The sequence below is a fragment of the Phasianus colchicus genome, chromosome 27, assembly GCF_987193195.1.
Source record: "Phasianus colchicus chromosome 27, bPhaCol1.hap1.1, whole genome shotgun sequence".
Taxonomy (NCBI): domain Eukaryota; kingdom Metazoa; phylum Chordata; class Aves; order Galliformes; family Phasianidae; genus Phasianus; species Phasianus colchicus.
In genome coordinates, this window is record NC_143462.1 from 151,428 (window position 1) to 168,095 (window position 16,668).

Sequence of the window (16,668 nt, forward strand, 5' to 3'; positions counted from 1 at the left end):
AGGACCTTTGCTGGGGGTGTTTATTGGTGTTTCTTTATGGGAAAACGGACTGTGTTCTTTCAAAGATCTGGTGGCGATATGCAGGGATGATCAAGTCCTTATGGAACATGGTGGGGACAGCACCAGTGTTTCATCCTGAAAGTCAAAGTGCAGGCGGTGACCTTATGGTCACTTTATTTGGTCTGTATGGCACCAGAACCCTTTGTGTTCTTTGGGTGACCTTATGGGGTCCTTATGGTACCACGACGATCACCTGCACCTTACAGGGATGGCACTGTTCTTCTTGGATCCTTTTTGATCTCCTCCACACCTCCCAGTCCAGAGGGATTTGGGGTCCCCCCACAGCCCAGGACCCTGCAGGATACAGGGGTCCCCCAGTGTCACTCACCTTGATAGGAAGATTCACAACCACGGGATCTGGGAGCGCCAGCAGAGGGGGAAGGGAATGGGAGTTCCGCTTTCCTCGTAGCAACTTAAGCTGCAGTGGGAGAAATGAGGAGATCCCAGTGGGCACCAGAACCTCCTCAAAAACCACTGAGGACCTGGGGCTCCCCAAATGGGAGGCACCTCCTGAGGGCACCGTAGTACTCACTCCTAAATCAAAAGCTCCGCTTGCTCCCACCTCGAAGTCATCCAGGAGCTGAGGAAGGAGGATGAGGGACAGTTTGGGTTGGAGTTAATAGCAAAGCATATGGCAGCGGGTGATGCCTTCGCAACAACCCCATATGGCCTCCCCTTGGTCTTAAAGCGAAAATCCCTACTGGTTCCCACAGACCCAATTGCTTCCACATGTCATCTGGAGTCCCTGGAATGTGGGGATCGGCTGGGGGTGGAGACCAGAAGGTGGAGATCCAAAGAAGGAAACAAGGGGACCCAAGAAGGGGGGCCGAGAGGATCCAAGGAGAGGGGACAGAGGGGACCTAAAGAGGAAACCCAAAGAGAAGAAACCAAGAAGACCCAAAGAAAGGGAATCAATAGGACTCACAAAGAGGAAACCAAGTGAACCCAGGGACCCAAAGAGAAGGAACCAAAGGAACCCAAAGCGAGGAAACCAAGGGGACAGAGGGGACCCAAAGAGCAGGAAGCAAGGGAACCCAAGGAGAAAGTGGTTGCGAGCCAGCCCGTTACCAAGAACCCGTCTGCACACCCTAGCCTGTGCCTGGAGGCACATGGAGGCGAGGAGCAGGAGCACGATGACAGCAACTGCTTTCATCTTCCACTGTACGCTGGGAGCTGGGTGAGGCTGCAAGAAGCCAGGACTGCATTTATTCTCTTGGGACCCCCCTCACGTTCCCAAATGCCCCTGGGCTTGGCAGAGTCCCCTGGCACAGGCTGAGCCTGGCATGCAGCCAGCCCCTACCTTGGCTCCAGGGCATGGGAAGGAGCCAGGGATCAGGGGAAGGGCACTAAGTGCTGGGAACCCAATGGCACCGAGCCCCAAAGGGGGGAATCCTAATATCATGCCCGAATCCCAGAGTCCTATTGTCCTAGAATCCCAGAAGAACTGAAGTTGGAGAAGACCTCTAAGAACATCAAGCCCAACCAAGGATGTGCCATGCCATTGTCCCTGCACCTACTCCCCAGCACCACAAGCCCGGGGCCCAGCAGGGTGACATGATGCAGATATGGTGACATGTCACAGGTTGTGGGTTTAGCGGTGGAATTGGCAGCACTGAGTTAATGGTTGGATGACCTGAGAGGTCTTTTCCAAGTTAAAAGAAGCCATGATTCCATGCTCAGCTGCTGGCTGAGCAGCCTGAGAACCTTGGACCCCATCACACTTTACGTTTCAGCATTGTACAGTCACAAAGAACTTAGGATTCCTTTTTAGATATCATCAAACCAGCAAAGAGGGTTTTCCTGAGTGGAACCTTTAATGTGAAGTTACTACCAAGTATCACCCACCTGCTTTGCCTTGTTGCCTATCGTAGGCGTGGCGACCTGGTTCGGGAACGGCACGGCGACCAATCCCAGGTCGCTCGGTCCATCGGCTCGCTGACACCAATGTGGTGGACGGCAAATGGTGTTTATTGGCAGGAAAAACAGCCTTATATAACCTGGGCACTGAACGCTATTGGTTATCGGGAGGGGGACCCTGTCTTCCCGTACAACGCGATATCTTCCGGGCGCCAGACCCTCACTACCACATGCCTTTATCTTAAAAACAGTCTTCACCTCACCTAAGTGTGATGTCAGTCTGTATTTAAATACAGCAAAACACACAGCACTGATAAGCTCCCTGACAAACGCTGCAGAGCAGAAGCAGCCCAAAGAAAACTCTTCCAGCTGACTGCTCTCTGGGCAATTTCCAAAGCAGACATTCAAGTGATCTTTTCAGAGCACAGCAGCTCTCTTATCGATGGGAAACGTCCCACAAGGCCGTGACCAGCTATCCATTCTGCCAGACATAACACTCAAAATTAGCACACCGCTTTTCCTTGAGGAACCGTTGAGCCATTTACAGTTCTGAGCCATTTATCAGTGTTTTATTATTTCTTTTCATCTGGATAAAACAAGAGTCACTTTCTTTGAAGCCATGACAGGAGGCTGGACCATCACGGGAACAAAACCAGTAGGACACCTTTTGTTCTGCTGAAACTCAGGCACACAGCCCAGTGACTCCAAACCCCAACACAAATTTTTGATTGCCTGACTGCGTGTCCTAAGGACAAATTGTCCTCATGGACAGAGGCAGCACTACTGCCGTTTCAGATTCACGATGCAGATTTCTGGATGTAACGTGGTGACTCCTGATGTTGGTTATGAGCAGAAAATACATGACGTGTCTCCTGATGAGACTGTAGGGGTCTTGTCACACCCAAGTGACTCCTTGACTTTATAGTTCTACGATACTGTGATTCTGTGATTCTGTGGTTCCATTATTTGTTCATTCTATGAGTCTAAGACCCCACGATTCTGAGATTTCAAAGATCTAAAAGTCATGGTCTTTGGGTTTTGCAGCAGTAAATGACAAGGAAACCCAGCTGCCACTGCCAGATTTTTATTCACTCCTGATCTCCTGCTTGGCAACAAGGGCGCTGAGTGGACACTGCCAGGGATGCGTGTCTTTGTTGCCCTGTATTCTGATGTCCCTGTCACCCACCTGCTTCTATGTGTCCCCCTGTCCTCATGTCACCACGATGTCCCCGTATCACCATGATGTCCCCACTGTCCATGTCCCCATTGGCCTCTCACTTCTCAGTGTCCCCAGATGTCATGTTCCTAGGGCCCCAAGGGATCGGTCTCTCACCTTGGTGCCTCACAGGACTTAAGAGGACTCTGGCATACCTACTTGGACAAATCCTTGATATAGGGACCATCTCCAGGTGGTCCTGGAAGACAGAAGGCAAGTACCAGATGCTTGATTTGGTGGCTTGGGGCTCGGTGCCATTGGGTTCCCAGCACTCAGTGCCTGTCTCCTGATCCACGGCTCCTTCCCATGCCCTGGGGCCGAAGTATGAGCTGGCTGCAAACCAGGCTCAGACTGTGCCAGGGGACTCTGCCAAGCCTAGGGGCATTTGGGAAGTTATTCAAGAGTTAATTAACTACGGCTGAAAAAAGGACCTGGGCTCATGGTGGTTAGCCTTGCTGCCAACTCCTCTTCTCGAGTCCCCTCATCTCGCCTCACCTCCTGTCTTGTCTTGCCTTTTGTTTCGCCCCTTCTGGCGCCCCCTTCTGCCCTCCCCTCATCACATCTCACCTTTCATCTTGCCCTATCTGGTGTCCCCTTCTGGAATCCCTATCTGGTGTCATCTCATCTCACTTCTTATTGACCCCCTTCTGGTGTCCCATTCTGGCACCCCCTTCTCCTATCCCCTTCTCATCCCCCTTTGTCTCCCCTAGCCTTTTGTCTCACCTCTTTTGGATTCTCCTTCTGGCATCCCCTCATCTCACCTCACCTCTTTTGCCATCCTCTTCTGGCCTCCCCTTACCTCGTCTCGCTTCTTGTCTTGCCCCTTCTGGCTTTTTTTGTATTCCAGCAATACCAGAAGACATTCATTTTGTATTTTTTGTCACTGATGACACACTCCCTGGTGGTTCTCTCAGTCAGCAGGCAGCATCCAGAGATGCTGGAGGAATACGCTCTGAGGCACGTGATTTGATGTCCAGGAGCTGACCTCGATGCCCCTTGTCTCGTCTGAAGCTTCTCTCCTCCTACCCTGTGGGTTCTGTGATCCAGCAGGGACCATGCAGGGACACACACACAGCAGCAGTGGGAACCCAGAGTCCTTTCAGAGGAGATCCAATTCTGTCATGGCCTACTAATGGGGCAAAAAAGGTGACTCTCACATCCAGCGTGTTCTGATGGTAATAATGAAACTTAATGGTGCACGATTCCATGACTTGCACAAGGGGCAACGGGAAGGGAAGGGAAGGGAAGGGAAGGGAAGGGAAGGGAAGGGAAGGGAAGGGAAGGGAAGGGAAGGGAAGGGAAGGGAAGGGAAGGGAAGGGAAGGGAAAGAAACTGGTGGGAGATGCCACAAGGTAATGGAAGAGAAAGGAGACCAGGAGGAGACACCCCATGGGAAGGGAAGGGAAAGGATGGAAATGGGAGAGATGACATAAGGGAAGGGAAGGCATGGGAAGGCAACTGTGGGGAAATGCCATATAGGAAGGGAGGGGGACAGGGGAAATCGTGTAAGGGAAGAGAAGGGAATGGGATTGGGACTGGGAGAATTTGCCACATGGGAAGGGAAGAGAAGGAAACCAGGGTGAGACATTACAAGGGAAGGGGACCAGGGGGAAACGCTGGAACGAAAGGGAAGGGGACCGGTATGAGATGCCGCAAGGGAAGAGAAGGGAAGGAAACCGGGGTGATGATGCAAGGGAAGGGAAGGAGACCAGAGGGAGATGCGGGAAGGGAAGGGGACTGGGGGGAAACGCCGCAAGGGAGGGGAAGGGAAGGAAACTGGTGGGAGATGCTGCAAGGTAACGGCAGGGGACGGGAACGGGGCAGGGGAGAGACGCCGCAAGGGAGCTGAAGGGAAGGGGAGCGAGAAGAGAGCCGGCGGCGCCGGCGCTGACCAATGAGAGGGAGGCCAGTGGCGGGGCGGTGCCAGCGCTGACCAATGAGAGGCCGGGTCTTCGCCGTCGCCCCGTGCCGATGGCGGCCGGCTCAGCCTGCGTGCCGCCGTTCCCCACGGCTGAAGCGGCGGCCGGGTGAGGCTCAGAGCTGGCGGGCCTCTGCCAGGAGGGACCGCGTGCAGCATGGCAGGTTCGGCTGCTCAGTGTGCAAGGCCGGGAAAGCTCGCGGGCTGCGGCTCCAGGGTGGGCAGAGGAAGTCACAGCGCCGGTGCTGCTGGAACCCGCGTGCTGTCACGCTGCGTTTCCACGAGGACGGTGGGCCCTCCCCGAGGAGCCGAGGGCGGCTTTGCTGCTGTGTTCGTTACCCGATGAAGCCCGACGCAGAGGGGCTGGGCAGACAGTCTTGCTAAAGAGGCCTGTGCTACAGCAGGATTGACAGCACGACTCCTTTCGTTCCCCTTGAGCCCTGGCCAGGCTGCGGGGAGAAAGCCACGAGGAGAAAGAGGGCAGCGGCTGTCCCCCCGCACCGCTCCGTACGTTGGTTTATTCCGTGCGAGAAAGACTGGAGCTGCTTGCAGCGGCTCTGGACGCCTCACCGTGGGATGGATGCATTGCTGTGCAACTTGCCCATGGCTGGGAGAGGTTCTCCAGATCCTCATTGCAAACGGGGCTCCGCAGTGACTGCGGGTCTGGGTGATGGTAAAGTGCTGGGGCAGTTGGTGATGCACCTGAGCTCACGTGGCAATGAGGGATCGGGAGGGGGAGGGGGCAGACAGGTGGACCCCGGGGGTCAGAACGGGGGAGGCACAGACAGGAGGGGTGGAAGAGGACTACAGTGATCAGAATGGAGGAACTGAAAGGGGGAAAAAGGGGAGGGGAGGCGCAACCCCGGGGGTCACACAGAGAGACGGGGGAGGTTGTGGGCGACCAGTGGCAGGGGGAGGGGAGGAGAGCAGTGAAATACACGGGGTGGGGGAGGCGGGGAGACACAGGGCAGCTGCCCCCGCCGAGCGGAAGCCCCGAGCGCCACAGAGACCCCACGGGGCCAACGCAGAGCGGCACGTGGCCCCCAGCCCCCTTAACCCCGTGGCCCCCCCCGGAACACCCACCTGTAGAAGCTGAGGCGGCGCTCGGAGCCCCGGGGTGCCCCGCCCCACTTCCGCCTCCTCCTCAGTCGCGGGGCTGATGACGTCACCCAGCGGGGACGGCGCGGCGCCACAGCGACGGAGCGACGGAGCGGCGCAGGCGCGCTGAGGCGCCTTCGCCATGGCGACGCCATCACGCATGCGCTGTCGTCACGAGGATGGCTTCACGCGCTGCAATGAGGGAGGGCGCACCGTCGCCACGGCATCAGATGGAAAACGGCGCTTGGAGACTGCAGCTGCGGGGCAGCAGCTCAGCACAGCGCTGCCGATGACTGGAGCCGAGCGAGAAGCGAAGGCGCTGGCCAGACTCCGTGCCGGGCTCGAACGCGCCTCGATCCGCGCGATCGCTCCCTCTCTTCCGGGGCTGCCCGGCTCAGCCAGGAGCCGCTCCCGGACACCGGACGGGTCCCGCCTCTCGCGGTCAGCCGCCGCTTCTCGCAGCCCGGCAGCGCCTCGCCACAACGACCGAGGACGGCTCGGTTCCCCCTCCGAGAACAGCCGGATTCTGACGGGGGACGGACGGGGCCGGCGGCGGTGCCCCCGCGCCGCCTTCCCCCGACCGCGCGGCGTCCCCGAGGGCGGCGGCGGGGCGGCGGAGCGCCGCGGCTCCTCCATCCCGCCGGCGCCATCGGCATCACCATGGCGGCGGCCCCGCGTCCGCAGCCGCCATTGGCGGAGAGCCCGCGTTCGGCCCCGCCTCCTCCGCTCTGCCATTGGTCGGTGCGCCGAACGGGGCGGGCGCTCCGCGCGGGGTCCTTTCTGTCCGCGGGCGCGCCGTCATTGCGACATCACCGCGCGCGTCCCCGTGGCCCCGGCCCCGCTGCCCTCGGCGATGCCTGCCGTCGTGCGCCCGCTCCGCTTCCGGGGCCTCGGCTGCGGCTGCGGGAGGAGGGCGGGGACGTGGGGGGCCTCAGCGAGGCCGGGCCCGCCCCGCCCCGCCCCGCCCCGCCCCGCCCCGCTCCGCGCGGGCCTTGCTGGAGAGCGGCGAGCGCGGGCTGGCGGCCGCCGGCAGGTGGGGGAGCGGGGCGTCCGGGCGGGCGGCGCGGCCCTGCGGTGGCGTGGGGAACCCGCTGGAGACGAGCGGCTCCGGGGCACCTTGGCGTCCCGCTGCAGGCGGCGGTCGCGGTGCCGGCCCGAGGCCGGCGCTGTGCGGGGCGGGGCTGAGCGCGGGGCGATCAGCGGCTGCTGCTGCTCGGCCGGCTTCTCGGCCGCCTGCACAAGGCGCGCTGCTGGCTCGCGTTCAGCCGAGCGTCGGCCCGCAGCTCCGGATCCTTTTCCTCCACGCGGCCTTCCGGCCGCTCTGCCCCAAGCCCGCAGCGATGCCTGGGGTCGTTGTGACCAACGTGCGGGACCCGGAGTGTGGTGGTGTTGAACCTCGTGCCGTTGGCATCAGCCGTCGATCGGCCTGACCGGAGCCCTCTGCAGGGTCTTGGAATCCTTAGGCAGATTATAGGAGGGTGCCGTAGCTGAGGGGCGATGGGAGGCAGGGAGGGGAGCATCCTGCCGTGCCACCGGCAGCCCGGGGACCACGTGCTGTGGGTGCCGGCACGAAGCTCCTCCATCCGTCAGCACGGGAGCTGCGGTTCTGGCTGCAGCGGCAGGAACTCAGCGCAGCCCTGCAGAGAGCGGTCCGGCAGCACGAGAAGAAGATGACGGCCGTGGAGTGCGAGAGCCTCAGCAGCGTCTGCAGCCCGCGAGGAGCTGAGCGGGGCTGGGAAGAGGAAGCTGTGGGAGTCCTGGGGAGGGACGCAGAATAGCAGCGTGAGTGGCACTCGTTCATCACTCTTCTTCCCCCTTACAAGCTCCTCTCTTCCCTTTTTCCTTTGTTCTGCTCAATTTTTTCTCTCCTTCTCTTCTCTCCTCTCCTCTTTGTTGGCAAGAGGGCTTCGAGCTCCCTTGCTGGTGCGGAGAGAGAGGCTCAGACTCCCTTGCTGGTGCAGAAGGAAGGATGAAGGACCTTTACTGAAGATGCTTACAACCTTTTATACCCGTGAAACAGCAACTTACATGTAGGAAGCAGGAGCCTCGTGTGTGTTTACATCTGGCTCAAGTTACTGCTAAGCTTTTTTACTCATTAGTGTAGGGTAATAGGTGGGGTTGAGGGTGGAACAAGGGGTGGTACAAGGAGAGTGGGGATTGGTTCATGGGTTTCCTGGGTGGGTTCGTGGGTTTCCTGGGCGGTCGCATGTCACGGTATATAAGTGCTTGTTACGCAGCAATAAATTGGCTTTCGGCATAGGAACGCTGGTCGTTCGGTCCGTCCGACTGTCCCCTCGCCAGAGGTCGATGTTGAGCAGCAACAATTATCAAGATAATGACTTTATCCCACATCTCCCCCTTCTCTATTAAGAGAAAAAGAAGCACGGTTCTAAAACAATCCTAAAAGTAGCTAAACTAAAATTAATACACTGAGCAAGGATGGGTTCTGTAGAGTACAAACAGCAGTCCATATTAACCAGTCCCAACGATTCCAATTCTTATGATTCCTTGGTGACACAGTTGACAAAGTGCGTCTTGTTGCTGTGAGTCCAAACCACTGATGAAAGTGCTGTGATCATGTTACAGCAGATGATGAGATGGATGGCCAGACCCCCCAGATTCGCATGAGCACCCACTGGACACCCCAGGACTCCTCTGGGACATCCCCAGACCCTTCTGGATGACTCCAGGACCACTCAGACCCACATGAGAACTCCCTGGGCCCTACCAAAACCCTACTTGGACATTTCCAGATCAGCCCAGGGACTCCTCAGAGCTCTTGGGCCCATAGTGGGAACTTCCAGATCCTTCCATGGTGCCACAGGACCAACCTGGGGACTCCCTGGACACCCCAAGGTCCCTCTGGGATATCTCCAGACTCTTCTGGTTGAGTCCAGAAGAGCCCCCTGGAGCCCCCAAACCTTTCTAGGATGTCTCATGCAGATCCTTCTGCATGATTCCAAGGGGGGGGTAAGAGGGGATAAAGGAGGGTGTGGGTGGGGTGAGAAAGGGGTCAGTGGGACTTTTTTGGGCTGGAAAGGGGGGTTGTGTGGAATCTAGGGGGGGAAGGTGTGAGTGAGTGGGACTGCTGTGGGGTGGAAAGAGGATCTGGTGATGGAGAGAGGGGTGGAATGGGGAAACTAGGGAGTTGTGGGGAGCTTCTATAGTAAAGGAAGTCTAGGGGCAGAGAGTGGGGGATGGGGGGGAAAGCAGAGGTTCTGACACAGTGCCTGTTCAACAGCTCCCCTTTGTGTCCCTTCCCAGGGAGAAACCACACTGCCTGAATGACACTGGGCACACAGCTTCCTTCTTAGCTTGATATCAAGACACCTTGCTGACACAGATCTTCTGTAAGAGACGCAAAGTTAGTTTGGAAATCCATGAGCTTCTCTAAGGCCATGCGTTACATCGAAGATCTAAAGGTAATCAAAGAATCATAGAATAGCCTGGGTTGAAAAGGACCACAGTGACCATCTAGTTTCAACCCCCTGCTATGTGCAGGGACACCGTCCACCAGACCAGGCTGCCCTGAGCCACATCCAGCCTGGCCTCGAATGCCCCAAAGGATGGGGCATCCACGTCCTCTATGGGCTACCTTTTAAAATGCCTCACCACCGTCTGAATGCAAAACTTCCCCCTGATATCTAAACTAAATCTCCCCTGTCTCAATTTAAAACCATTCCCCATTATCCTGTCATTATCCACCCTCGTAAACATCTGTTCCCCCTCCAGTTTAAACGTTTCCTTCAAGGCCTGGGAGGTCTCCCGGAGCCTTCTCTTCTCCAAGCTGAACAAGCCCCGGTCCCTCGTTGCACCAAGAATGCCTCGGCGGCTGCATTTCCCTCGTCCCCCACCAGGGGGCGCTGCTCCCCATCCAGCTCAGCACGCACCCTGCGCTCACTTCCAGGGGGCGTTCTCAGCAGCGTGCGCCCTTTGCACCGGGCAGCCCGGGCTGCGCTTTACTGACGTGCTGCTCGGCCGCGTTCACAACGTGTGCTCCAGTCAGCCCGCAGGCTGTCGGCTTTTCAGCGTCTATTACACAGCCCAGTGCCGGAGCTGGTGTGCGCTAAAGGCACCTGCAGCTGCCGGGACAGCCTGAAGAAAAGCCTCGGGAGGGGTTTGCACGACCCCAGGTGAGCCGTCAGCCCGGCGCTAAGCGCACAGAAGGGAACGCTGGAAGGGCCGCTAGAGGCAGATGTTGCCTGCTGGGTCCCCGAAGGGAAACTGCGGGCTGCCGGGGAGAGAGAGGGGAGTGGAAATTCCCCCGTTGGAGGCTTCCCATTCAGACACTCCAAAGGAGGAGTTGAAAGCTGCCATCAATCCATGCGTGCAGAGCTGTGGAGCGGGATCATCTCGTGTCTGCCGTGGCCCAGAGGGAGAAACGCACTCCCGGCTGGGCTGCGTTACACAGAGCCAACCGGGCAGCAGAGCACGCTGAGCTCCTCTGCTCACTTCCTCACTGTCCCAGCTCCAACCCCTTCCTGTGCCTCTCGGAGCCCAAGCCGGGCTGCAACACGCCTGGGAACCGCTGCTCCCCTCGTTGCAGCCCGTCTGGCCCAGCAAACCTGCCGTGCTGGGCAGGAGCTGGAGCCGGGACCGGGCTCCCGCCTGGGCTACAGCAGCGCCGGTTCCGCCCCGCCCGGTGCCGCTCCCCGCTGCCCTCCCGCCGCTGCTGGCAGGGGGCAGGAAGCGTGCGCTCCTCTGCACGAGGCACGAAGGGCTCCTACCTTGGGTGCGGAGCAGGCTGCTCCCACCTCTGGTGCAGGCAACCGGGCTCCTGGGAGTCGCTCCTGGGAGAGCAGGGGATGCCGAGTGCCCGCAGCCCGGAGCTGGCCGCAGGACGGCCTTGCTGCACCTCCTGCCGCCGCGGTGCTGCCCGGATGGCTTCCAGCCAGGCTCTGGCCGCTTCGGCACAGCCTCAGGTGCCGGGCAGCAATTCCCACAGCGAGCACGCCCCGAGCCGGCTGCCAGGCCGTGGGCAGTTTCACAGCTCGTTCTCGTGGCACATCTGCAGCCGTGGGAGAGAGGGGAGGATGGGGGCTGTGTTTTGTCACGCTAATGAAGCGTCGCTCTCTGCTCCGTCCCTTTGCTGCCTTTGCTGGGGACATTCGCACATCCTTGGGGTCGCACATCCCCACGTTGCTGTCCTGGCGCTCCTTTAACTCCTCTCACCCGTGAGCAGGTCCCAGCTGGAGGCAATCTCCGGCTGCCCTGCTCTCGAGGGCAGCATCTCCCTGCAGCTGGCTCACTTCCTCACTGAGCGCTGCCCATGGCACTCATGGCACGTTTCTCCTCACTGAGCGAGTGACTTCTACTGCTAACAACTTCCTATCCTGCTTTCTCAATTCGGTCTTCTCTGCAAGGCATGAGCATGGTTAAGCTCTCTGTGTACGAGGGCCAGCTCTGCTGTTCACTTATGTAGATCTACTGACTTTAAGGTCACCCAGAAGGAACCGCCCTCGGGGTAACCGGGGGTTTGTGTCCGGAGAAGACTGCTTCCTTTTCTATTGCATTTTCTGTGGGGCAAAAGTGGGCTCCAAGTTTCACTTGGCAATGTTTAAACTCTACACATCTTTCTGCAGGGGATGTTCCTCTGAACTTTGCCGTGATCACAGCCGCATCTCATCTCTTTCCTTTGTGCTGGTAACCCAGCTGCACGCATGAGCAAAATTATTTCCTCCGCTCACATCAAAGTCTTCTAGAAAGCAATGGTTTTGTAACAAAAGGGCTAGTATCACTATGGCAGAGGAGGTTAACACATCCTCTTCTGACTCTGCTCTTGAGAAGAAAAACAAAAATAATAAACAAACAAACAAACAAACAAACAAACAAAAAAATAAGGAAGCTAACAAAGAAGCCCACCCTAGTCTAGTCTGGGACATGGTTCACCAGATTCTTCCAAGTGTTCTCACTTCTGTCTCACTCAAGGCTAAACAGAACTTCCATATGTGTGGAAGAACACAGATCATGGCCTGAACAGGATGACTTGTGGAAAATCAAACTCCATAACCACAAAGTGGTTATAAAGCAGGTATATTTTGAGTTACAGCACTGCACACACCCGCTGGGTACTGAGGGAGTAACCTCTCCTAACATGCACACCGTAAAAGGACAGTTTAAGGATATTTACAGAGACAAGTTACACATATGCAAGAATAGGAGAGGATATTACGATTGATTCTAAGGAAGGAGGCGTAGATTATTCTGATATTACCCTTAGTATAGGAGGAGATATTCACTGGTTCCAAGAAGTTATAATATTCTCCACCCCAACTGCTGAGTTACTGTGGCTTGCAGCTCTTATTCCTTGCTGTAGTGGCACAGCAAGGAACCAGTAAGTGAGCACGAGTGCCTGGAGCGGTGCGAGAGATGCGTTCCTCGGCTCACCTCTCCCTTCTCCAGGCTGCTGCTAGGAAGGGTGAGTCAACCCCCGTCTGACGTCCCCCCCGAAGCGTCTGCGTGTGGGAATGTAAGAAAAAACTGCACGGAGCAGCAGCTGCGGAGCAAGATAAGCGGCATGAGAACCAAGGACACCAGAAGAAAGAACATCTCACAGCTCTGATTGGCTAAGCACCTGTGTGAACGGTTGAGGAGTGTTTTGCAGAATGCTCTGTTAACATGTATAAATAGAGTAGTGCTTAACAATAAAGCAGACTAATAGCCTTTAACCACATTGGTGTGCTGTTATGTCTCTAGCGCGTCCTGAGAGTCCTGAGACTTCCCCACATTTGGCGCCCGAACAGGGACCCTTCGTGGGACGATTCGGGGAAGTGGACAACGGCAGGACGGTCGCAACAGAGGTTGGCACCGTGTTGCGGTAGCTGGGTTAGGCGCCAACGTAAGTGCTGCGGTTAGCTGGAAGCGGGGTCGCGACCCACCCTCTGTATCCACGATGGAGTGGGAAGCTGCGGAGAAACTGCCGTTAAATATTCTCTCTAAGAGAGGGGAGCAGTCATCTCCTAAAGGCATGGCCGAGACCCTGGTGCACTGGGCTCGGAAGAAGGGACATTTGTCAGAAGTGGCACTGATATTCAGCGTCGACAAATGGTGTGATATTGGGGACTGCATGTGGGAATCAGTCATTAATGGTGGAAAGGAAGAAAAACTATTGCGGCCCCTTGACCCCTTGTGGAGGTCTGTTATTAACTCTTTGAAAGCTATGCGAGCCGCGCAACAGGCAGCCGCTGCAGCTATGCAGGCACTGGCCGGTACAACAACTAATTTGGCTTCAGAGTTTGACGTGCCTGTTCGGGGTATCACACACCCTGTGTGTTCCTCGGCGGGTCAAGTAAAAGCATTGTTAGGGGCTGCAGCTCCTGATCTTTCAAATGACACTGCTACTGAGTCATCTGCAGTAGTGCAGCAGGAAAAAAGGACTGTATCTGACATCACCCCTGATGGACACTGCCAGGAGCAGCCTCCTGCAGAATCAGAGAGCGTCGGTGAGGGTGAGGGATTAGAAAAACTGGATTGCAAGGTTAAAATATTAACAGAGCGATTATGTAATCTGGAAATCTGTATGTGGCAAAAAAAAGATACGGGGCCTGACCGAGGCTCTCAACTAGTGCCTTCTACGGGTCCTGACCTACCGACAGTGCCTTTTGCTCCACCGACTCATCCGGCAGCGCCGCCCGACTGAACTACGGAGAGCTCGTTTCGCGCGCGCCCGCACCGTTCTGCGGGACAGGGGCTGAGCGGTCGGGATCTGTGCGGAGTTCATCACTGGTGAGGGAGCAGCCGGTAAATCTTGCAGCGTTACAGTTAGTTGACGTTTCAGAATCAGCCTGTAGTTACCTTAGCATTGGTTACTTTTCTCAAATGGTAAAGCAAAAATGTTCCTGAATTTCCGAAAACTGGATTCTCTTTCTATGGAGAGTTTTGGGGCAGGGTTGGCGCAAAGCTCCGGGAGGTTTTTGTTACTATGACAGCACGGCTGCTAAACTTTTATCTGTTTGGAACCAAATAATGGAAGGGCTTAAACAAATTCGACAAGGAAGAATTTCTTCCGATTATTCCCCATCGCCCTCCCTCCCACCCCCGTCGCTACCCCTCGGTGCAGAAAGCAGCCCTGGTCCGCATTCCGCATTCGGTCCGCAGCTCCGACCCCACCCCTGACCGCGGGGAAAAGAAATCGCGACTCCCTCCCTTCCCTCACCCCCCCACCCCCCATCGCTGCTGCCCTCGGCTCCGTCCCTGGCGCTCATCTCGCTCCCACCCTCCGCCCCACCCCCGTTGCTCGGGGTGACGCTGCTTTCCTCTACCCCGCCTACGTTCCCTCACGCTGCGTCTCTGCAGCCTGCGTGTAACTTAGAGCCAATAACGGACCTGCTTATATTTCTAAAGGCATTCGAACTTCCCTCCAAGAATAGGGTGTTAGATATATTACAGGCATTCCTCATTCTCCCACTGGACAAGCTATCATTCATCATACTCATCTAACATTGAAATCCATTCTTAATAAACAAAAAAGGGGAATATGGGAGACACACCACAAGAAAGACTGTAAGTGTTTTGCTTTCTCTGTGCCATCTGTCAATAAAGTGGAGCCAGCCTCTCGGTATCAATGGGTTGTACTGCCTCAAGGCATGAAGAATTCTCCAATTATGTGTCAGATATTCGTAGCCACACCTTGCAACCTATTTGTAAAGCAAACCCTCATATGATTATTTATTATTACATGGATGGCATACTGTGCTGTTCAGGAACAGCCTTTTGATAATAGCTGGGAAATGCAATTAATCTCCCATCTCTCTCAATTTGGCCTTACAGTGGCACCGGAGAAAGTGAAACGCACCTTTCCTATGTTAAATTTGGGTTGGAAATTATCAGATGCTATGATATGCCCTCAGACTGTAGAATTGAAAATTGACATTTCCACACTCACTGACTTACAAACTCTTTTAGGTCGCTTACAATGGCTACGGCCAACGGTTGGCATTTCCAATGTTCAATTAGAACTGTTGTTGTCAAGAGGGAGATGTGCTAATGATGCTATCCTATTGACGCCTGAGGCTAAGCAGGCTCTAATTCAGATTACCCCCCAAATTCAATCAGCAGCTAGCTATTGTCAGTCCTTACATCACAACATCTCCCTTGTCTTGTATGTCCAGGAGAAGCATGCTGTCGCAGTCATTTGTCAATGAAAACAAAAACAAACAAACAAACAAACAAACAAACCCACACTTCTCCTCAAAACAGGCCTACTAAGCAATCTTCTACTTCTCCTTCTGTGTTTTTGTTTTTTTTTGCTGAAATGGCTGTTTCCCCCTGCTCAGCCTCGGTCGTCCTTGATGACTCGTATCAATATAGTAGCTGAACTGAGGCAGAGAGAGAGTTCTCTGCATAGCGGGGCAAGAACCTGACGATATTAGTTTACCTTTTACCTTGCTGTGGGCAGAGTGGGCGTACTGTCACTCCCTCTCCTTACAGTTTGCTTCAGAAGGGTACCCTGGTCATTTTCATTTAGAACGCCCTGATCAGCGAGTAGCGTTGTTTCTGGAAAAAAACTGACTGGATTGGAATACCTCGGTATTCGAAATGATCGGTGGATGGTCGCACAGTATATACTGACACTGGATGCTGGAGCCACAAAGCTGTCTGGGTGTGGTGGGACAATAGCTGGAAGCATCAGTTTGTGCCAATGGAGCTGCAAGACAGTTTACAAACTATGGAACTAAAAGCAGTTTTATGGGCCTTTACTGCATGGCCAAATGAACCTCTAAATGTTGTAACTGATTCCCTCTACGCGGCTGGCATATGTCAAAGAATTGAGGATGCCCACATTAGAGACAACAAGAATGTGTGCCTTATCTCTCTGTTTTTACGTCTTAAACACACATTACGGCGAAGAAAGGAACCATATTGTGTCATCCACATTCGCAGTCACCTAAACACTGTTGGTTTAGGGCAGGGTAATGCTGTTTGCTGATAAATTGGTTGTTGTAACTCCTGTTAATCTGTTCGATGCTGCTCGTATCTCTCATGAGATGTTTCATCAAAATGCCCGTGGTTTACATAGACAGTTTAATATTGGTGTGAATGATGCAAGGTTGATAGTTCAAACATGTCCACAGTGCAGTTACCATAACAGTGGCCTTGGGCTGGGGACTAATCCCCGAGGATTGAAAGCATTGGAACTGTGGCAAACGGATGTCACCCATATTGCAGAGTTTTGGTTGATTGCGATGTGTTCATGTTGCTATCGACACTTACTGGATTTATATGGGTTTCTCCCTTAGCGGGTGAATCTGCTAGATACGTCATTAAACACTGGATTGCATGTCTTGCTATCTTGGGAGTTCCAAAACAAATTAAAATGGATAATGGGCCAACCTAAAAGTTGCAGTCAGTACAGTCCTTTTTGCAAAAGTGGGGAGTTCAACATAAGTTCGGGATCCCACATGCTCCTCCAGGTCAGGCTATTATAGAGCGCACACATGCTACACTAAAAACACAACTAAACCGAATGAGCGATACACGTGATGTGCCAGATCGCCTCATGAGCGTTCTTTTCTCCCTT

General features: G+C 55.2%; 1 long non-coding RNA gene across 3 annotated transcripts; it reads left to right on the top strand.

Moving 5' to 3' along the window:
* The first annotated feature begins 7,203 nt into the window (after positions 1 to 7,203).
* On the top strand, positions 7,204 to 14,178 carry LOC149914760 (uncharacterized). 3 transcript variants are annotated; one of them, XR_016460159.1, is made up of 3 exons: positions 7,204 to 9,119; positions 9,414 to 9,571; positions 12,552 to 14,178. It is a non-coding gene; the product is annotated as an uncharacterized LOC149914760 (long non-coding RNA). The 3 variants fall into 3 exon arrangements; XR_016460158.1 differs by lacking the exon at positions 12,552 to 14,178 and adding an exon at positions 9,882 to 12,401; XR_016460160.1 differs by lacking the exon at positions 12,552 to 14,178 and adding an exon at positions 11,732 to 12,401.
* The last annotated feature ends 2,490 nt before the right edge of the window (positions 14,179 to 16,668 follow it).